Below are 19,347 nucleotides of genomic sequence, written 5' to 3'. Positions count from 1 at the left end.
TGAAGTGGGCAAATGAGAATGTCTGCGAGGGCATCAACGGGCGCTGCTTGGACAGAGGGCAGCCGCCAGGCAAACACACCCCAGGCTTCTTCCCAGTAAAGGCAGACTCCGAGTCACAACGCGGCCTTGTCCCCAGCACTTCCCAGAATGCCCTTTAGCATCCTGGTGCCACCCACACCCCGTCTCACTCCCGCGTGCCACTTCTGCCACCTCTCCTATGAGCGCCCTTCGGGGGACTCTGTGACTCCCCCTTGTGCCCCTACACGTTACTGAAACTTTCATGTGTATTTTATTCACAGAGTTAGGATGGCTTCATCCTTTCCAAATTAATTTCTCCTTTATCTCGGTTCCTTCTACCCTGTTTCCATCAAGGTTGAAAGCCAATGTTATTTTCATAGGGAAAGTGATAGTTCCTTGATGGATTCAGTTGTAGGAGCCATATGACCTGCTCACAGAAGTTCTGTGTAGTCACAGAAAGAGAGGGAGGTATGTAGAAACATACCATAACTAACTTAACAGAGCAGTTTAAAGACAAAGATTAATGCTGCTACCATTTAGGAGTTCAAAGACAAAACATTTGCAAATTTAAAACATAATTACACATATATCCCTCTGGGGACTTGGAGACATAGTTTTGCAAAATAACTTTGGCTGCTAGAGAATGAAGAAAAAAGTGCTAGATGTTAAAAACTGTTAACTGTTCATGGACCCACATAAATTGAGGGTGTTTTGATATTTGCTATTATGTTTCTTACCCCACTGCTTCTCTGCATATGCACATTTACTCTGGACTGATATTTGAGATTATCCAACACTTGTTGTACATGTATGCAAAGACTCGGGAAGAAAAGCTTGAGTTAGTAAAAAGCTAGCTATGTGACCATGGGCAAATTATTTGTCCTCTCTCAATACATCTTTCCTCACTTTTAAAATGAGAAGGTTGGACTAAGCATTCTTCCATCTTTAACAATCTGTGATTAACAAGAAAACACACTATAGAACAGTAATTAGTGTCTTAGGATCCACTATTGCCTTTGATTCTTATAGCTGTGTGATCTGAATAAAGTAATTTCTTCTCCCCAGACCTCACTTCATCTGTAAAATGACAGAATTGGCCTCTCTATTCTTTATTGTCCCTTCGAGCTCTAATATTTTGCAGTTTTCCTCAGTTAGGGTGGAAGTCTCAGCTTTCTCTTCTTTGCATTTGGCTCTCATGCTGGGGGAGAGGGGAGGGAGAGGGGAGAGGCCTAATATTAATCATTATTATTTTCAGTCTCTCTGTTTTGTCTTCTCTCTTTCCTCTCTCCCTACTCCCCCCACCCCCCAACTTTCTCTCCTATTGTTCTTCTAGAAAACTGGGAAAGTTTCCTCATAATGAACGTTGCAGACCCAGCTTTACTCAGCGAATCCTGAAGCCTAGGTCTGGGTTGGAGAAGAGGCAGAAGTGCTTACAGCTCTGCATTGTTTGTTTTTAAGTCAGTTTATTGGAATCCCTGCAGGAGATTAAGCTCTTTAGACTATCAATACTGAGCCCTGTATTGCTTAGGAATAGGTTTGGGTGAGACTGCTAGAGAAAACCTAAAGTAACAGTGGCTTTAAAAAACAGAACTTTATTTCTTCCTCAGGCAATAGTCCAGGTTTATAGTCTAAGGCTCTTGTGGCAGCTCTGAGCCAGGAAGTCCTCAGGATCTCAAGCTCCTTGGCCTACTTGCCCCACCATCCCCAGGCTGTAACCCTCACCCTGTTGATCCAAGCCATATAATGAGGAGGGAAAACCAGGAAGAGGCTTGGGAACTGCCACACTGTGCTGCACCCCATTGGCCAGACACTGGTCACATGACCACACCCAACTGCAAGGGAGGCTGGGCATTGTAGACTCCCTTCTGGGTGGCCATGGATCCAGGCAAAAAATTGAGGATTACACTACCTTGGAAGGAGGGGAGAATGGATATTGGGAACAGAAAGCCATCTCTGCTACTATCTCCATTTGGCTAGTGAGCCTTGGATATGTTCCCTCTATAGTGAGAAACCATAAGGGAAGAGGGGTGAGTCCGAGGACCTCCAATACCCAGCACCCTTATTTCTCTTTATTCTCTCTTGTCCTAGAAGACTCCACTCTCACAAGACACTGCCATTTCCCAAGAACTCCAAATCATTCGTGTATTTACTCATCTACAAAGGTTTGTGGAAAATGCTCTGTAGTCAGCACCGTATTTGGCAAGGGGACCAGAAAGACAGATGAGGTAAAGTCCTTTCCCTAAGGAGTTTACAGTCTGGCAGATAGAAGCAGACATGTAAACCAATTGCCTGGAATCATTATAGAATAGACACTTGAACTGGGTATAATGGGATGGGGTATAAGAAAAGAAGTAATAATTCTAACTTCACAAACAGACGGCAGAGGGGTAAGGAAATGCCTCATAAAGGAATTCTCCATTAAACTGAGTGTTTAAAGCCAAATTCCTTGGATGGAGGGTACAGGGCAGGGTCTCTGCCTTTTTTCTCCCTTTTTTCCCCTTTCTTCTCCATGACTAATATGTTTTGCTTATAACCACCCATATGTAAACAGATCAACTTGGCTGCTGTCCTCGTAAAAACATAGTGTCCCTGGCTAAGCTCAAGTTACCAAATTGCATATTCATTTACGTGGCAATTCCTGTAACCCTGCCTCTTAAGAAAACTAGAAAAATGAAGTTAATTACCAAAGGAAATCAACTGCAAAAATATCCAAGCCCTAATTCTAGGTAAAGATTACAGAACATGGCACAATGTAAACTCTGGTGGGGGTCTGTCGAAGAGGTGAAGCAATTGTTTTTACATGGAGAAATTACTGGGTTCTGTACAAAGGCAACTGTAATCGTTAGCAAGATAATGGAATATGGCTTCGCACTTACTAAATTGTTGAGCCATTATCTGCTCAACTACTAACATTCAGTTTAAAGAGTATTTTTCTCTAGTTATCATAAATGGAAGTAATGGTGAACCTGAGAAATTTATGAGCAGTAACACTTGATGTTTAGGAGAATATAATTTATCATTCACAGCATACAATTTTGCAAGATTAAAAATGTTCATTTTGTCACAAGAATTCAAGATTGCTTGGATTCTTTCAGTTAGATCACCCAAGGTGAACTTTCAAGCTCTTACAAATTCATCTTCCCCATGAATTTTCATTGACTAAGTCAACAGGAAATTCTCCATTTTATCTGAAGTTTCAAAATATGCATTTTTATTTCTCTATTTTTCTGTGTATGAAACTTATGCTTCCTTATGTATTATTTTTACTTTACAAGTTTAAATTCCTTGGAGAATGTTTTAAGTATAAAATTTAATTTTATAAACATGTATTCATTATCTCATAAAGCAGGATGAACTGTGTAAAGCAGAGGTCCACACACTTTTTCAATAAAGGGCCAGAGAGTAAATATTTTAGATTTTGCAGGCCCCATACAGTCTTTGTTGCATATCCATCTTCGTTTATGTCTTCTTTTTTCTTAACAATGCTTAAAAATGTAAAAACTTTGTGGGCTGTACAAAAACACGCTTCATTTGTCCTGTGGTCCTTAGTTTGCCAATCTCTGAAAAGCTTTGATTTCAAAATCTTACATGCACATAAATAACTATAATAAAAGGCAGATATGTAATGCTATATAAGTACAAATGTGTAGATATGCAGCATTTGATCCTCTTCCAGGGTTCTTCCCAGCAATGGCATCATTATCTACACAATTATGAAGTCAGAGACCTTGGACTCATCCTTAATACAAATCTCTCCCTTTCCCTTGCCCCTTGTATTTATTTATTTATTTTTTGAATTTTATTTTATTTATTTTTTATACAGCAGGCTTTTATTAGTTATCCATATTAGTGTATATATGTCAATCCCAATCTCCCAATTCATCCCACCACCACCACCCTGTCCCACTTTCCCCCCTTGGTGTCAATACATTTGTTCTCTACATCTGTCTCTATTTCTGCCTTGCAAACTGGTTCATCTGTACCATTTTTCTAGATTCCACATATATGCATTAATATACGATATTTGTTTTTCTCTTTCTGATTTATTTCACTCTGTATGACAGTCTCTAGGTCCACCCATGTCTCTACAAATGACCCAATTTCGTTCCTTTTCATGGCTGAGTAATACTCCACTGTATAAATGTACCACATCTTCTTTATCCATTCCTCTGTTGATGGACATTTCAGTTACTTCCATGTCCTGGCTATTGTAAATAGTCCTGCAATGAACATCGGGGTGCATGTATCTTTTCGAATTATGGTTTTATCCAGATATATGCCCAGTAGTGGGATTGCTGGGTCGTATGGTAGTTCTATTTTTAGTTTTTTTAAGGAACCTCCATACTGTTCTCCATAGTGGCTGTATCAATTTACATTCCCACCAACAGTGCAAGAAGGTTCCCTTTTCTCCACACCCTCCCCAGCATTCCTTGTTTGTAGATTTTCTGATGATGCCCATTCTAACTGGTGTGAGGTGATACCTCACTTAGTTCTGATTTACATTTCTCTAATAATTAGTGATGTTGAGCAGCTTTTCATGTGCCTCTTGGCCATCTGTATGTCTTCTTTGGAGAAATGTCTATTTAGGTCTTCTGCCCATTTTTGGATTGGGTTGTTTGTTTTTTTAATATTGAGCTGCATGAGCTGTTTATATATTTTGGAGATTAATCCTTTGTCCATTGATTCGTTTGAAAATATTTTCTCCCATTCTGAGGGTTGTCTTTTCGTCTTGTTTATAGTTTCCTTTGCCATACAAAAGCTTTTAAGTTTCATTAGGTCCCATTTGTTTATTTTTATTTCCATTACTCTAGGAGGTGGGTCAAAAAAGATCTTGCTGTGATTTATGTCAAAGAGTGTTCTTCCTATGTTTTCCTCTAAGAATTTTATAGTGTCCCATCTTACATTTACGTCTTTAATCCATTTTCAGTTTATTTTTGTGTATGGTGTTAGGAAGTGTTCTAATTTCATTCTTTTACATGTAGCTGTCCAGTTTTCCCAACACCACTTATTGAAGAGGCTGTCTTTTCTCCATTGTATATTCTTGCCTCCTTTATCAAAGGTAAGGTGACCATATGTGCATGGGTTTATCTCTGGGCTTTCTATCCTGTTCCATCGATCTATAATTCTGTTTTTGTGCCAGTACCATACTGTCTTGATTACTGTAGCTTTGTAGTATAGTCTGAAGTCAGGGAGTCTGATTCCTCTAGCTCCGTTTTTTCCCCTCAAGATTGTTTTGGCTATTTGGGGTCTTTTGTGTTTCCATACAAATTTTAAGATTTTTTGTTCTAGTTCTGTAAAAAATGCCATTGGTAATTTGATAGGGATTGCACTGAATCTGTAGATTGCTTTGGGTAGTATAGCCATTTTCACAATATTGATTCTTCCAACCCAAGAACATGGTATATCTCTCCATCCATTTGTATCATCTTTGATTACTTTCATCAGTGTCTTATACTTTTCTGAGTACAAGTCTTTTACCTCCTTAGGTATGTTTATTCCTAGGTATTTTATTCTTTTTGTTGCAATGGTGAATGGGATTGTTTCCTGAATTTCTCTTTCTGATCTTTCGTTGTTAGTGTATAGGAATGCAAGAGATTTCTGTGCATTAATTTTGTATCCTGCAACTTTACCAAGTTCATTGATTAGCTCCAAAAGTTTTCTGGTGGTATCTTTAGGATTCTCTATGAATAGTGTCATGTCATCTTCAAACAGTGACAGTTTTACTTCTTCTTTTCCAATTTGTATTACTTTTATTTCTTTTTCTTCTCTGATTGCCATGACTAGGACTTCCAAAACTATGTTGAATAACAGTGGTGAGAGTGCCTGGTGACTCCAACTTCAACTAAACTAGTTTAGTGCACATCCTGAAATGCACCTTGATTCCGTTTATCCCAAACCTACCAGCTTGAGTCCACTTCTAGTTACATCTCACGTAAGCCAGTCACCCAATCACTCCTTCATCTGAATTTCTTTGTTATTTACTGTGTTTCACAATCATCTGTCATAAGATTGGAAATTGAAAGTTTAGGATCTTCTAAAACAAAACACACAAACAAAAACGTTGTTTGTTTGCTGGTTTTGTTTCCGTTTGGTTATATCATTCTTACTCCATTTTTTTTTATTGAAATATAGTTGATTTACAATGTTGTGTTAGTTTCCAGTGTACAGCAAAGTGATACTTCATAGATCTTAACATTTGGAGAATTGAAAGACATTCTTGGAACTATCAAACTGTCATCATGCTTCCTTATACATTCACTATTCCTTCAATGAATAAACAACTGTTCTCATATAAAAAAAAAAAAATAGTGGCGAGAGTGGACATCCTTGTCTTGTTCCTGATCTTAGAGGAAATGCTTTCAGTTTTTCACCATTGAGAATGATGTTTGCCATGGGTTTGTCATATATGGCTTTTATTATGTTGAGGTAGTTTCCCTCTATGCCCACTTTCTGGAGAGTTTTTATCATAAATGGGTGTTGAATTTTGTTAAAAGCTTTCTCTGCATCTATTGAGATAATCATATGGTTTTTATTCTTCAATTTGTTAATATGGTGTATCATACTGATTGATTTGCGTATATTGAACAATCCTTGTATCACTGGGATAAATCCCACTTGATCATGGTGTATGATCATTTTAATGTGTTGTTGGATTCTGTTTGCTAGTATTTTGTTGAGGAGTTCTGCATCTATATTCATCAGTGATATTGGTCTGTAATTTTCTTTTTTTGTAGTATCTCTGTCTGGTTTTGGTATCAGGATGATGGTGGCCTCATAGAATGAGTTTGGGAGTGTTCCTTCCTCTGCAATTTTTTGGAAGAGTTTGAGAATTAGGTGTTAGCTCTTCTCTAAATGTTTGATAGAATTCACCTGTGAAGCCATCTGGTCCTGGACTTTTGTTTGGAAAATCTGGAAGATTTTTAATCACAGTTTCAATTTCATTATTTGTGATTGGTCTGTTCATATTTTCTATTTCTTCCTGGTTCAGACGTGGAAGGTTATACCTTTCTAAGAATTTGTCCATTTCTTCCAGGTTGTCCATTTTATTGGGATAGAGTTGCTTGTAGTAGTCTCTTAGGATGCTTTGTATTTCTGCGCTGTCCATTGTAACTTCTCCTTTTTCATTTCTAATTCGATTGATTTGAGTCCTCTCCCTCTTTTTCTTGATGAGTCTGTCTAAAGATTTATCAATTTTGTTTATCTTCTCAATGAACCAGCTTTTAGTTTTATTCATCTTTCCTATTGTTTTCTTTGTTTCTATTTCACTTATTTCTGCTCTGATCTTTATGATTTCTTTCCTTCTACTAACTTTGGGTTTTGTTTGTTCTTCTTTCTCTAGTTCCTTTAGGTTTAAGGTTAGATTGTTTGAGATTTTTCTTGTTTCTTGAGGTAGGATTGTATTGCAATAAACTTCCCTCTTAGAACTGCTTTTGCAGCATCCCATTGGTTTTGGATCACTGTGTTTTCGTTGTCATTTGTCTCTAGGTATTTTTTGATTTCCCCTTTGATTCCTTCAGTGATCTCTTGGTTATTTAGTAACATACTGTTTAGCCTCCATGTGTTTTGTTTTTTACATTTTTTTCCCTGTAATTGATTTCTAATCTCATAGCATTGTGGTCGGAAAAGATGCTTGATATGATTTCAATTTTCTTAAATTTACCGAGGCTTGATTTGTGACCCAAGGTGTGATCTATCCTGGAGAATGTTCCATGTGCACTCGAGAAGAAATTGTAATCTGCTGTTTTCAGATGGAATGTCCTATCAATATCAATTAAATCTGTCTGGTCTATTGTGTCATTTAAAGCTTGTGTTTCCTTATTAATTTTTTGTCTGGATGATCTGTCCATTGGTGTAAGTGAGGTGTTAAAAGTCCCCCACTATTATTGCGTTACTGTCAATTTCCTCTTTTATAGCTGTTAGCATTTGCCTTATGTATTCAGGTGCTCCTATATTGGTGCATATATATTTAAAATTGTTGTATCTTCTTCTTGGACTGATCCCTTGATCATTATGTAGTGTCTTTCCTTGTCTCTTTTAACATTCTTTATTTTAAAGCCTATTTTATCTGATATGAGTATTGCTACTCCAGCTGTCATCTGATTTCCATTTGCATGGAATATCTTTTTCCATCCCCTCACTTTCAGTCCCTAGGTCTGAAGTGGGTCTCTTGTAGACAGCATATATATGGGTCTTGCTTTAGTATCCACTCAGTGAGCCTGTGTCTTTTGGTTGGAGCATTTAATCCATTCACATTTAAGGTAATTATCAATATGTATGTTCCTGTTACCATTTTCTTAATGTTTTGGGTTTGTTTTTGCAGGTCCTTTTCCTCTCTTGTGTTTCCCATTTAGAGAAGTTCCTTTAGCATTTGTTGTAGAGCCAGTTTGGTAGTGCTGAATTCTCTTAGCTTTTGCTTGTCTGTAAAGCTTTTGATTTTTCCGTCGAATTTGAAAGCAATTCTTGCTGGGTAGAGTAATCTTGGTTGTAGGTTCTTCCCTTTCATCACTTTAAATATATCATGCCACCCACTTCTGGCTTGTAGAGTGTCTGCTGAGAAATCAGATGTTAACCTTATGGGAGTTCCCTTGTATGTTATTTGTCATTTTTCCCTTGCTGCTTTCAATAATTTTTCTTTGTCTTTAATTTTTGTCAATTTGATTACTATGTGTCTCAGTGTGTTTCTCCTTGGGTTTATCCTGCCTGGGACTCTCTGTGCTTCCTGGAATTTGGTGGCTATTTCTTTTCCCATGTTAGGGAAGTTTTCAGCTATAATCTCTTCAAATATTTCCTCGGGTCCTTTCTCTCTCTCTTCTCCTTCTGGGACACCTATAATGAGAATGTTGTTGCTTTTAATGTTGTCCCAGAGGTCTCTTAGGCTGTCATTTCTTTTCATTTTTTTTCTTTATTGTGTTCCGTGGCAGTGAATTCCACCATTCTGTCTTCTAGGTCACTTATCCGTTCTTCTGCCTCAGTTATTCTGCTATTGATTCCTTCTAGTGTGGTTTTCATTTCAGTTATTGTATTGTTCATCTTTGTTTGTTTGCTCTTTAATTTTTCTAGGTGTTTGTTCTTTAATTCTTCTAGGTCTTTGTTAAACATTTGTTGCATCTTCTCTATCTTTGCCTCCATTCTTTTTCCAAGGTCCTGGATCATCTTCACTATCATTATTCTGAATTCCTTTTCTGGAAGGCTGCCTATCTCCACTTCATTTAGTTGTTTTTCTTGGGTTTTTATCTTGTTCCTTCATCTGGTACATAGTCCTCTGCCTTTTCATTTTGTCTATCTTTCTGTGAATGTGGTTTTCGTTCCACAGCCTGCAGAATTGTAGCTCTTCTTGCTTCTGCTGTCTGCCCTCTCCTCTTGTATTTAATCTATCGTCAAATTCTATCCCTTTTACCTCCTAAATCTCTCTCATATTGACCTACTTCTCTCCGTCTCACTGTCACACTCCTATAAAACTGTCATCATCCCCGACTTGGAATGTAAGATTCCTAACTGGTGTTTCTAACCCACTCTCATCTACTTCGCTTCCCTATTCAATGTATTATGTCTCCTTCCTATTTCTTTTCCCATTTCCTCTCTTTTTATCCTTCTTCTCACTTCTCCTCACCTTCCTTTCTTATCTCTTCCTGAAAAATTCAGTCCTAAACCACCTGCAGTGTGGGAGGAGGTGGGGACTTCAGTGGCCCAGCTGGGTTTCTGAGCCTGAACCAGGTGAAGCCTGTTCATGTGGGGCAGGAGTGTGGCCTGATGTGAGGTGTCCAAGCCCAGGCAGGTTAAGGAAGACACCCTAAGGGAGGATGGCCTAGAATGCAGGCTCAGGGCTGGAGCGGGGAGGAATTGGCAGTGAAGATGGGAGAAAAGTTACATACACTGGTTAAATAGGTAAATATACTAGAAGCCAGGTTTTTCACTGTCTGAGATGGAAATTACACACAAAAAGAAGGAACTAGAATGATTCCAGTGATCCATAGTGTTAGGTTGGGATCAGTCAATTCATGGTTTTCCATATGTAGATACATAGGTAGACAAACAGACAGACAGATAGGTAGATAGACAGATAGGTATAGACATAGATGTAAATGTGATTGTGTCTATGATTTTGTGCATATGTGTATTGTGTGTGTGTGTGTTCCTTAGCTCTGTCCACTGAAAAGGCCTGAGAGCAGTAACAGCCCAGTAGCAATGAGTCCCATCTCATGTCCCGATCTTCACTTCTAAAGGCCATTTTCCAGTAAAAGACACCAGGACTCCTTGAAGCCTATTCCAAGTCAGGCTGGGTAGAGAAAGTACAAGATGAGCAGAGAACATCTTGTTGTGCCCCCAAACAAGGAAATATTCAAACAAAAGACAATAACAACAACAAACAATGATAAAATGGCAAAAGAACATGAAGCCAGCTTGAATGCGCACCCACTGGCTAAATCTTTATGATGTAGCCCAGTGCTTCTCAGATTTTCTGTGTAATTATCAACAAAAATATATACTTAAAATACTGATTTATAAGCCCCAGTCCCCAAGTTTTAGATACATTGGTCTGGAGTGGGGCCTAAGGCTGTACATTTTTCTCAAGCCCCCAGGTGTTTCTGATTCAAGTGGCCAATGGACTTCACTTTGAAGCCATGGACCAGGCCTCTGTCTCTTCTTTCTCTTGTCTCAGTGCTCATCACTTACTTTCCCTGTGCTTCAAGGGCTACAAAGGTTCTACTTTAGCTGAACAACTTCCAGATGATTAGGAAAGTCAAGAGTGAACTTTTTGCAGAGCATTTTTAATAGAGTAGGAATATGTGAAAAGCAGATTACAGGGGGCTGAAGAGAGGAAAGAGCCAGAAGCAGAGGAAGATTTTGTTCTTAAAAAGATAAAAAGGAAGGAAAATATGGGGAAACACATGGGGAAGGTTTGAGGTGGAAGGGAGGGACTTCCAGGGACTTGGAGTTGGAAGGTGCACGTGGTCAAGAAAGAAGGTAGTGGTGGATGTCCTGCCACTTGCAACAAAATGGCTGGACCTTGAGGGTGTTATGCTAAGTGAGATAAATCAGACAGAAACAAATACTGTATGGTCTCACTTACATATGGAATCTAAGAAAACAACTCATAGAAACAGAGAACAGGTGTTTGCCAGGCGAGGGTGGTAGGGGGTGGGTAAAACAGGTGAAGGGGGTCAAAAGGTACAAACTTCCAGTTGTAAAATAAATAAGTCCTGGGTATATAATGTACAGCACGGTGTCTATAGCTAATAATAGTGTATTGTATATGTGAAAGTTTCTGAGAGAGTAAATCTTAAAAGTTCTCATCACAAGAAAAAAAAATCTGTAACTGTGTGTGGTGATGGATGTTAACTAGACTTATTGTGGTGATCATTTCATGATACACACATATATCGGATCACTGTGTTGTACACCTAGAACTAATATAACGTTATAAATCAATTATATCTCGATTAAAAGAAAAAGACAAGCATTGTCATCTGTTGAGTATCAGGGAGGGATAAGACTGGCTGATTGAGGAGATTGAAGTAAAATTGTAACAACTGGGGTGGGAATTTCAGTAGTCAATCAGTCAGGGGCAAACAAACAAAAAAATGATTGAGCCTCTGGCTGCTTCAAACTCACAGTCTTAAAACTGTAGAAATAGAAGAGACAGATCAAACACTAAATTTGATGCTTTGATCCCCTCTGCGACGTGCCTGCCAATTGACAGGAAATTGTTATCCCTGTACCATCCCTTCACATTTTGGCCAGCTCAGACTGTTCTTCTTTTCTGCAATTCCCCCCTTTGTCTGTTTGTGCTCTGGGGGAGGCTGTGTCCACCTTCAACACGGGAGCCCTTGAAATGCTGGATGATGCCGAGCTATTGCCACCAACTCTTCTCCGAGGTTGGCGTCCCTAGTCTTTCCGACGATTCCTCAATTATTTCATGTCCAGCCTTTATTCCTGTTTCTCTCCTCAGATTGTATGATTCTTAAATTTTTTTTTTTTATATATATTTTATGGCGCTTTGGGTCTTCGTTGCTGCATGTGGGCTTCCTCTAGTTGCGACGAGCGGGGGCTACTCTTTGTTGCAGTGCGCGGGCTTCTCATTGCAGTGGCTTCCCTTGTTGCAGAGCATGGGCTCTAAGCACGCAGGCTTCAGTGGTTGTGGCACACAGGCTTCAGTAGTAGTGGCTCACGGGCTCTAGAGCGCAGGCTCAGTAGTTGTGGCGCACGGACTTAGTTGCTCCGCAGCATGTGGGATCCTCCCAGACCAGGGCTCGAACCCGTGTCTCCTGCATTGGCAGGCAGATTCCTAACCACTGCACCACCAGGGAAGTCCCTGTATGATTCTTTGTACACCTTCCTCTTGTAGTTCTCATGGAATAGCTTGACCAGTGCAGAATAGAGCAGAATCATTATCTTTTAGAGTCTAGACATGGTAATTCTGCTAAGATAGCCTAGGATTACATTAGCTGTTGGGGCAGGAGAAGGGTATGGGAGGTAAAATGTTGTTGATTATTGACAATATCGAATTTGTTGGCTGCTAAAATGTTCCTATCTTTTCTTCACATCCTTCTACTAAGCCATATTGCAACCAAACTATATGGAGCTGAGATGTTTTAGTGGCTCATTTGGTGTTTGTTTGCTCTGTTGACTTATTGTAAAACATCATGAACATGAAATAATGTCAAAGGCTTTCTTGTGCTAATGAGTGGCCAGGTGAAGACTGCTAGTGATCCCCTCCATCCGTAGTTTCAAATTACATTGAGATTCTTCAATTTCAACACTTAAGTGGCACCATAATAGCTTTCCTGTGTCTCCCACCCTAGTTTGCTCCCCAGCTGATTGCAAACTACTTCTGGGCCAATCCCTACATTACTTATTTCCACATCTCCAACTCCCACCTATATGGTAGGTGCTCATTACTGTGTGATGGTCTAGTGAGCAAGCACAATGAAGGGACTGGCATGAAAGTGTACCCTTAGGGGTCCAGGCCATGGTTCTCAACAACTGATAACACCGAAACAGAGAGCAAATCAGACATTAAGTGCCTCCTGAAGCAGAACACACCACTGCCTATGGTGTAGTCTTGCAAAACAAAAGAAATTGACCAGGAATCTAATCAAGTCCCTGGATATAACTACCAATTCACAGGAAATGGAACAGAAGAATGCATTAAATGGTCTTTCCGGTATGCAGCTCAGCAAAATCTAGATTGTGGGGGAATTCTACAGAACAAACAATCACTTTCTTCAATTAAAATAAAAAAGCAAGAAAAAACAGATGAAAGGGGGGCTATAGATAAAGAGAGACTTAGGAGATATGTCAATTCATCATAAAGTTTGGGTCTTATTTTGATCACAATTCAAACAAACAAGTGGAAAAGCTATTTTAAGAGAATCAGAGAAATGTGAACACCGACTACTTAATGAGACTAAGCAAGTATTAATAGTCTAGGTGTTATAACAGCAAAAATCAAATGGACTTTATTTTGTTCCATTGATCTATATTTTTACATTCATGTCAATATTATACTATATTCATTACTATAGCTTTATTTTATTTAACAACAAACACAAGGAATTTAAGTCTTTCTTTAAATTCTTAAATAGGATACAAAAAACATGAACTACAAAAGAAAAAAAGGTAAGATAAATTAGACTTTATCAAAATAAAAAAACTTTGAGACAATGAAAAGGTAAGTTAGAGATCAAGGGAAAATATTTGTAAAACCCATATCTGAAAAAAAAAGGGCTACTATCCAGAATATATGAAGAACTCTTATAACTTAATAAGACAATCAATTAAAAAATGGGGAAAAAATTTGAACAGACACTTAAAGGTCATAAACAAGTACATGAAAAGATATTCAACATTATTAGTCACCAAGGAAATAAAAGTTAAAGCCACAAGGGGATACCATTACATACTCACTTAATGAGTCACTCACTACAGGATCTAAAATTAAGAGGACAATACCAAGTGCTGTTGAGGAAGTGGAGAAACTGGAGCTCTTATGAATTTCTGGGGAGAATACAAAATGGTAGAGCTACTTTGGAAAACAGTTTTGTCGTCACTTTAAGTTAAGCATAAAACTGTTCATATCAATCCTACTCCCAGGGGAGATAAAACATAGATGTATCTCAAGGCTCCCATGAAAATGTTTACAGCAGATTCATTCATAATAGCCTCAAACCCAGAACAATCTAAATGTCCATCAACTGATCAAAGGATAAACAACTTGTACATCCATACAGTGGCACAGTACTCAGTAATAAAAAGGAACATCTACAGATCCCTGCAACAACATGAATAAATCTAGAGAGCATTTCGTGAATAAATCTCAAGAGCATTTCGTTAAGTGAAAACAGTCAGACACAGAAACTAAGTATGATGTGATTCCATTCCTATGACATTCTGGAAAAGGCAAAACCATAAAAACAGAAATCAGATTAATGGGAGACAGCAGCTGGGAACGGGCGGTGGGGATTGACTTTGAAGACAAGGGAACTCTTTGGGGTGATAAAATTTTTCTATATCTTAATTGTGATGGTGATTAAACAACTGTATTCAAGTATCAGAACTCATCAAGCTGTACACTTTAAAAAGGTAAATGTCACTATATAGAAATTATAATTCAATAAACCTGACTTTAAAAATTAATGAATAAAGTGGATCAGAGCACAGAAATTCTGTATTCTCCCAAAAACATTACTGGGACAGTTAATTTATGAGCTAATTATTCTTTATGAATAGGCTAAAACCTATTCATGTCTGCCTATAGTATTTCACTGAGACCACAGCTATAATTTTACATGGTGAGGAAAAGGAAGCAGGGAGAAAAGATGAGAAGTACTCCCAGGCTGGATATCTGGGATTAAAAAATGAGGGCTTCCCTGGTGGCGCAGTGGTTGAGAATCTGCCTGCCAATGCAGGGGACACGGGTTCGAGCCCTGGTCTGGGAAGATCCCACATGCCGCGGAGCAACTAGGCCCGTGAGCCACAGCTGCTGAGCCTGCGCGTCTGGAGCCTGTGCTCCGCAACGGGAGAGGCCGCAACGGAGAGAGGCCCGCGCACCGCGATGAAGAGTGGCCCCCGCTCGCCGCAACTGGAGAAAGCCCTCGCGCAGAAACGAAGACCCAACACAGCCAAATATAAATATAAATTAATTAAAAAAAAAATGAGAACAGTTTATTTTGCTCACACAAAGGACTCTGACCTGAACAACCTTCATGATGGTGAAACTTATGAGGACCCCACATGTTGCTGACTGTATATTTATGAAGCAAAATTGATCCAGTTTGCTGTGGTGACCACTGTATACAAGTTTTTCAGATTCCACAGAGAATATTAGACATAAGTAGCTGAATAAACTGTAAATTGTAAGGCAGTGAATTCTTACAAGATAGTCTTTATAACACTCATCTCTCCTTCAGGGCTCTCTCTTCCTTTCCTCTCAGATAGGAAAAGGATTTGGAGAACACACCCACTGAAATATTGGAGCTTCATGGGGTATTCCTCTAAGAAGGTGGGCTCCCCACTTCATAGCAGTGCTGTTTACAATAGCCATGACATGAAAGAAACCTAAGTGTCCATCGACAGAGGAATGGATAAAGAAGATGTGGTATATATATACAGTGGAATATTACTCAGCCATAAAAAAAGAATGAAATAATGCCATTTGCAGCAACATGGGTGGACTTAGAAATTATCATACTAAGTGAAGTGAGACAGAGAAAGAAAAATGTCATATCACTTATACGTAGAATCTTAAAAAAAAATGATACAAATGAACTTATTTACAAAACAGACATTCACAGACACTGAAAACAAACTTACGGTTCTCAAAGGGAAATAGGGGGAGGGATAAATTAGGAGTTTGGGATTAATAGATACACACTACTATATACAAAATAGATAAACAACTATATTGAGTATCTTATAATCCTACTATATTCAGTATCTTATAGTAACCTATAATGGAAAAGAATCTGAAAAAGAATATATATGTATATATAACTGAATCACTTTGCTGTACATCTGAAACTAACACATTGTAAATCAACTATACTTCAATAAAAAAAGAAGTTGGGCCCCCCAAAGAAGGAAATACTTAACACCAATAAGTTTCTAGTTAATAATGGTTTGTCACTTCAGTGGAAAAAAAATGGCCTGAAGCAGGCTCCCCAGTGACCCCTTGAATTGCTTTATGTCCATGATAATCTACTCTGCTCATGCACTCACGCCAGGCATCAGTTAGAGAACGTTTTGGATTTCTATCCAGTGAGTGATTGTTAAATGTTTCAGCTTACAAAAGATGGGTTAGGAGGCAGGGGTGTACTGGAAGGTGCCTCATCTAGCTGTTGTCATGGGCACTGTGATTTGACAGCTTTCCTTGTAGCTCTGGGGTTGGTTAATAAGTTTGGTTAATTTTGGATCTGCGCTCATAGGTTAATTTAAGGCTTTATCTTTAGCCATCTTTTATTTTTTATTGAAAAAATATTTTAAAATTAATTAATTATTTATTTTTGGCTGCGTCGGGTTTTAGTTGTGGCATGCGGGATCTTTCACTGCAGCGTGCGGGCTCTTCGTTGTGGCACGCAGGCTTCTCTCTAGTTGTGGTGCATGGGCTCCAGAGCACGCAGGCTCTGTAGTTGTAGCACATAGCCTCTCTAGTTGTGGCGCATGGGTTTAGTTGCCCTGTGGCACGTGAGATATTAATTCCCCAACCAGGGATTGAACCCGTGTCCCCTGCATTGAAAGGTGGATTCTTCACCACTAGACCACTAGGGAAGTCCCTAGCCATCTTTTAGTCTCAAGCTTCATGATTTCCCCTGGTGATGTAATTCTCTTCCACAGCTTCAACTACTACCAATATGCTGATAATTATCACATTCATCTCTCTTGGGTCAAGAACCATAAACCTGATCAACTAATGGCATCTCTGCTGGGATGTCACACAGACCCTAATGTAATATGTATACTTCCTGTTATAGTCATTATTTGAGTGATGGTTCAAAGATCAACACCATCCTCAGAGTTAGTTAGAAAATTGAGATGCATCTGTTGCTCCTCCCATTCTTTTTTACCCTACATTCAGTCAGTTTCCAAACCCTAAAGAATCTAATCCTTCATATGTTAAAACGTTTGCTCTCACCCTCAGTTACATTTCCTTGTTCCTGGTTCTAATTATATCTTACACAGATGATTAATACATGTCCTTCCACCTAATCTACCTGTCTGTACCGGACATTTGACTTTTATATTTTGACCTTTCCACAATCTAGCTCCTTTCTTCCTATTTTGGGAATTACTGACCATGTGGCCAAACAGAATGCTGATGACATTTGTCAGCTTTTCCTGCAACTAGATGTGGCTATGTCATCAAGTTCTTGACAATGGCTTAGAAGTAGAAGTGAGATACACAACTTCTGTGTTGTGCTCTGAAAAGAAAAAGCATGTCATCTCATTTTTTCCCCCTTCCTCCTGCAGTTGGAATGGAAAAGTGATGGCAGGAACTGGAGCAGCTATCTCGGACCACGAAACGGAAGCTATGTGTGAAGGACTACAAAGTAAAAACACAGAGGGAGGTTGGGCCAGTGCTGGCTTCACAGAGAAACCAACATGGACCTTTACATGAAGGAGAAAGAAACATCAGCCTTGGGTTTCCCTGGTGGCGCAGTGGTTGAGAGTCTGCCTGCCAATGCAGGGGACACGGGTTCGAGCCCTCGTCTGGGAGGATCCCACATGCCGCGGAGCGACTAGGCCCGTGAGCCACAATTGCTGAGCCCGCGCGTCTGGAGCCTGTGCTCCGCAACAGAGAGGCCGCCATAGTGAGAGGCCCGCTCACTGCGATGAAGAGTGGCCCCCGCTTGCCGCAACTAGAGAAAGCCCTTGCACAGAAACGAAGACCCAACACAGCCATAAATAAATAAATAAATAAAAATTTCAAAATAAAATAAAAATAAATAATTAAAAAAAAAAAAGAAACGTCAGCCTTGTTTAAGTCGTTAGATTTGGTCTTTGTTACTTCAGCCAAACCGATCCCCTAATTAATACTCTGTTGTTGCAGTCTAAGAGGCCAGTTATCCCTCACAGTGACCTAACAACCAAGGTGTGGGCAGATGGTGGAGGGCTGACCATCCTGTGTTTCCACTGGGGTGGAGGGGGCTAATTCAGATTGGCAGTGACAGCGATGTCCTACTGCCGCCGAATCTTCTTGGTCAAACTGGTCCAACTCCGAGACAACTACTATGCCTCCTCCAAACTGCCTTTGTTCCTGTGGTTTCCAAGCCGGCTCTTCCAGCCTCTTGATAATTTGATGAACTCGTGATAGCCTTCCAATAAATTCTCCCTTTTCATTTAAGTGAGTAGAATAGGTTTATGTGACTTGAAACAAAAATCAAAATTCCAAATTGATGCACTGAATCCCAATTTCACTTTCTTCTAAAGAAAAGGCACTGCTGCCTGTGTTGTATTCGTAAACAGTGGTCTTATCCTGCATTTTCCCTGCTTAATACCCGTCAGGGGTTCTTCAGTCATTTCCGGCAGGACAACCTCCAAAGTGTGGCATGTGAAGCCTTCCAGGATCTGGCCCAGCCTCCCTCCCCGGCTTTCTCTCTTGGTCCTGTCTCTACACTTCTCAGTTCAGCCATACTAATCACTTGGCAGGCAGTGTCTGCACCTCACCTATCCTTCTGCTTAGGACTCCTAGCCCCTCCTCATACTTGCTTGTCAATTTTCATTCGAGAGATGCCTTGGGGTTCCTTGCCTCCATAAAGTTTTCTTAACTGCCCCCTACTCTGGTCACCCCTATTTGACGGCCAACTGTCCTTCGGGCTGCACACTGCACTCTTCTTAACCTCACCAGGATCTCTTCTGTGTGCTCATCTGTCTTCATGACTGCCTTCCCCATCTTGTGTTATCTATTTTTCTATTTCTAGCATCTTTTATATAGTTGGTGCTTGATATACATGTCTTACCTGAAAGTAAACTTTCTGTAAAACATCTGAAAAGTTTAAAAATAAATCAGTAGGTGGCAGCCTAATCATTCTATTAAAACCAACCACTGCACTCCTAGATTGTTTTCATAAACTCACAGGAGCCAGCAGGTGGCGCTCTCTGCCGCAAAAGCCCTTCTTGCCCATTGGGCCCCTCCTGGCTCCCTTTACTCCCAGCCTGGCTCCCTGCAGGAAACCTTGGATACGGTGTTACCATCATACACCAAGTGCACCTCTGTTAGAAACAGAAACCATCTACAGCCACACAGTTTACTACTAGTAAGACTCCACTATTTGTATTATTTACTATGTACTATGTACTGTGTACTATTTATTATTGTCTTCACCAAGTCTT

This window comes from Balaenoptera borealis (assembly GCF_965194805.1).
Source record: "Balaenoptera borealis genome assembly, chromosome: 13".
In the NCBI taxonomy this organism is placed as follows: domain Eukaryota; kingdom Metazoa; phylum Chordata; class Mammalia; order Artiodactyla; family Balaenopteridae; genus Balaenoptera; species Balaenoptera borealis.
This window is presented reverse-complemented; position numbering follows the sequence as displayed.